This window comes from Fukomys damarensis, unplaced genomic scaffold, assembly GCF_012274545.1.
Source record: "Fukomys damarensis isolate Sample0158 unplaced genomic scaffold, DMR_v1.0_HiC HiC_scaffold_10, whole genome shotgun sequence".
Lineage (NCBI taxonomy): Eukaryota > Metazoa > Chordata > Mammalia > Rodentia > Bathyergidae > Fukomys > Fukomys damarensis.
In genome coordinates, this window is record NW_022900922.1 from 35,705,555 (window position 1) to 35,710,303 (window position 4,749).

Here is a 4,749-nt window from a genome sequence, read left to right on the forward strand (position 1 = left end):
AGTATTTCCAAATAGCAGACCATGGAATCCCACCTGTCAGACAGTCTGAAGTCATTCATTGAACTCATTTCCCCATGGCCAACTTTCTGTATAATTTTGCTATAAAACTAAAGGGAATTTGTTGTTATTTGTGGCAACTTCTTGAACCACATTCCAAATGAGAACTGAGAATCCTAGCCAAATATCTCTTTCTTTATAGGAATATTAAAATGTTTCCTGAAGAGTCATACCAGCAATAATTTTGTGTCCCACTATTAGTGTATATTATAAATAATAATATTATACAAGTATATTTTACATAATGCTGCATATATGACACAGTGTGTTTATATATTATACAAGTACATTTAACAAATATAACATATATAATTATATACTTATTAGAAATAGCTTTAATCTATATAACATATAATCCGTAAAATATCATTTATAGAATTTTTTTGTGCTTTAAAAAGTGGATGGCTGTGTGCATTTTGACATGGTAGCTGAAAAATAAATATGCCATCACTTCCCCGCTCTATTATTTTTAGCTTTACTTATGGCAGATCCAGCTTTATTCTCTGAGATCAGAGCCCAAATCCTGAGAGTGAAATAATTGAAGACTCCTTGAAGTTATCAGCAGCTTGAAAAGTCTACCTGTAGAAAACGTCTGCTTGGCTGCCTGGATGGTGACCCACAGGGACACTGTCCCTGGAGAGGATCCTCAGTCACAGCCCAAGCTCTAGACTGATTCCTGACAAAGGTAACCAGCATACAAATCGTGCCCTTTTAGACTGGGTCCAGGGCGTCAGGCACCTCTTCCCTGCTTCTTTCCCTATTTAAACACTCAGACTTCCTTAAATCAGATCACATCATGTTTTTGGTCTTTCAAAAAAGCTCAGTGGTTAATTGCTCAGCTTGCCTGAGGCCCTGGGCTCTGCAGCACTGCAGTGAATGAGCAAATTAATTAATAAGATGCAAGTGCACATAACTGTGAAATCCTGGGGTGAGATCCAGGTATTTTTCTGGCATCTTTATATCAGGTACTGATTTTCAAACAAATGTGGCTCCTGACCTAGCTGATGGCTGTGGACTGACCCAATGGGGCTAACATTACAGAAAGAACTTTGATAATGTGAGTTCTTAACACCCATCTCCTGTCCAATTGGCATAGTGTCCCTACTCTACTCACCCATTGCTTTTCTCCTGTGCCTGTGGCCCCATTCAGTCACCAAGTGGCGAATCACTCTCACCTTAAAAATCAATGGTCAACAGGGTCAGTGGTCACACTAACTAGGTCATTAAAACTCAGCCAAGAATCTCAGGTGTTCGTGGCAAGTGCTAGAAATTTAATTCAGTTCAGATCGGTTCAAAGCTATTTCTGTTGCCAAGATGAGTTCTGACCAATTCAGAATGTCAGGTGTCCCGGTACATGTTCACAGCATATACATCAATAGTGTTAATTAAAAAGAAATGCAGCATGAAATGACCAGAGTCCCCAAATAACACTGAAACTTTCATCTCATAACTGTACCACATTCTATTTCACACTCACTTTTTTTTTCAGTACTGGGGATTGGACCCAGTGCTTATGCATGCTAAGCAAGTGCTATGCCACTGAACTACATCCTAGCTATTATTTTATTGATTTTGAGACAGGCTTTTTCTAAACTGCCCAGCCTGGCCTTGAACTTGTGGTCCTCATGCATCAGCTGCTGGTGTAGCCAGTGTTACAAGAGAGTATCACTGTGCCCAGCTGGCACTAACTTCTTAAGTTGTGGTTCTTTTGAAACCATTGTGCAGGCAGACTGTCCCATCCAATCACAGGCATGTCATTTGTCCCCATAAGCTCCTGACAAGACTGAACTCCCAGCTGAGCTCATCACCATGTTATTTACCTTCTAGCCTCATTAAAGCTTTATTAACTTCATAAGGCTGAAGAGTTTTCTTTCTGTGACAATCAGCCTGCAGCCTGGCAAAGCGCATGTTGTACTGAGAAGGCTGTCTACTAGTCTCAGACTCTTCAGAGCTCCTGGCCCTTTCTCAGTTCCATCATGGGCTTCAGATCAAGCTCCCAGCACTTGTCAGATGTTCTACTCAGACAAAATCATCCTAAGCAGGAATTATCAGAAGATTAGGAGAAATCCCTGAGGGAGATACCTGCTTAAGACCTGCTTTTGGCCAACAGAGAGGAATTGTTGGTGAAATAGAGCTACAAAGAGACTTGGGACAAGCTGACTATTTTGACACAAGCTTTAATTTCTTCAAGGACCCAGAGTCACAGATGTAGTGGGTGCTCGGGTACCGAAAGATTGATTTCTGGATCGCATCCAATGACATAAGCTCCTTCCACACAGAGAAAAAATTTGAAGGAAAAAAAAAACCCTATTGCCTTGGAAATTAAACCAAATGAGTTAGGAGGGAAACAGAAGTACCTTTCTATTCCAAACCAAATAATCCTCATGAGGGAGGGGACTTTGAAAAATGAGATGAACCATGAGCATAGATACAACACATTGTGAGATCCTAGGGTGGCTCCTGGAATAAAAAAAGGACATTAGTAGAAAATAGAGGAAACAGGAGGAATGTCTGTAGTTTAGCTGATGGCAAGGTATCAATATTAATGTCTTAGTTTGAGCAAATGTGGAAGAAGATAGAATAAGATGTCTCATTAAGAGAAACCACACGAAGGGTACATGGAGACTTTCTGTACTATCATCATTCTGACTTCTCTGTAAATCCACAATGGTTCCAAAATAAAAAGAGGTCAAAGACAGTGAATAAAGATGACAGAGGGAGGACATGTCCCCAGGAAGGAATATGAAAGAGAGAGAGAGAGAGAGAGAGAGAGAGAGAGAGAGAGAGAGAGGCCACTTGGCCATTCAGGAGACATCAGTGTTGTGTTTAACAGAGTAGAAATAATGGATGGTGCAATTAGAAATAATGGATGGTGCAACCCCAGAGAAGCCAAGCTGCTCCTCCTGTTGGAGGGGAAGTAGAGTAGGCACTGATGGAGGGGATGGAAGGCCAAACAGACAAGGGGATTGTAGAAGAACAACTAATGCACAGTGATTGGCAGCTGCCCGGCCAGGGGGGACTTCCAATCCAGAAGGATGATCTTCAAGAAATACAGAAAAAGAACCAGAAGACTGGAGGTAAAGAGATGTGGTGCTTTTCTGGAATAATGGACAAATGCTTACAGTTTACATTCGCGTTCCAGGGAAATCACTGACACAGACAGTCCAGGAAAGGGTCTGTGAGTGATTTGAAGGAAAAGAGGATGTCACAGGCAGCCAACATGGGCGGTCTCACCCAAGAACAAGGGAAGCACACTAACTGCTGTCCTTTTTTGGATAGCATTACCAAGTTGCCAGAGCAGGAGAGTGGTAGGGTGCAATGTATTTGGATTTAGACAAAGAGTCTCCTTGTAGTTTGGTGAACACAGTGGACTTCTGAGGGCTGGACAATAAGTGATTAATGAGCTCAGGCCTCACAGAGTGCAGTTCTGCCTGAAGAGAGCTGGTCTCTGGAGCTCACTCTACCATTAGTTCAATCAATGATTCAGTGGCAGCCACTTTATTAATATAGATCGTGTTTGGCTACTCACAATAGAATCCCAACAGCAATGGCTTAACACAATCGAGTCAAATTTCTTTTCATTTCTTTTGGGGGGGGCAATTAATAAAAGGGCCAGGGAAAGCAGTCCAGGATTGGTCAATACTTCGTGCTGTCCTAGGTTCCCCATGTTCACTGTGTCTTCCTTTTGTGTTTTCCTAACTGTGTGGTTTTTATTCTCACTTTCATTCTCACCTCATGGCAACCTCATCTTGGGCTGCGTAGCAGGAACTAGGCTAGATAAATGAGCAGGAACAATGAGAAATATTCATATCTGCACAGCAAGAAGGTTCTGGAAATTCCCCAAAGAATTCTGAACCCTTGCCGCAAGTGAGAATAGAAAATAATGCGGGGGGGGGGTTGGCTGGTATATAACCATACTGATTAGAATCAGGGTCTGTTGAAGGGAAGAAGAGACTGGACATCTGGTTGGCCATCAGCAGCAGCATGGTTGTCTGCATTAAGTGTAATTTTTGGACATTGACATTCTTCACGTTCTAAGCTTGCTACATGAATAGACTCCACACCTCAGTAACAGATGCTCCCTCTTTCTGGTGTCTCAGCCTAAACTCGGTGTTGGACTGGATGCTAATCTGTTTTTCTTGAGAGTCACATCTAGTCCTTCCCATCGCATCTGGAAAGATAGCCAGAAACTGACCACTTTAAACCACCTTATCTCACTGTTCTGGTTCAAGGGACTGTCATCTCTTCATGATCAAAGGCTGAAAGTTTCCTCCCTGAGATCAGGAAAGAGTCAAGCGCGCTGGCTTTCACTACTTCTATCAACATCATGCTGAAGTTCTAGCTGATTGTGCTGTGTTTACAGAACCATTATTCATAGTAGCCAAAAAGTAGAAACAATCCAAATGTGTAAGTAGATAAGTAAAATATGACATGTCCATATAATAAATATATAACAATAAAAGGGGTGAAGTATATTATAATAAATGACTGCTGTAGTCGAGTAAAGAGTATATATATCGCATAATATTATATATAATGGAGCTGAAAATCCTTACTGTTTGGTGAAGTACTATCATTCTGACTTCTCTGTAAATCCACAATGGTTCCAAAGTAAAAAGAGGTCAAAGACGGTGAATAAGGATGACACAGGGAAGACATTCCCCCAGGGAGGAATGAGAGAGAGAGAGAGAG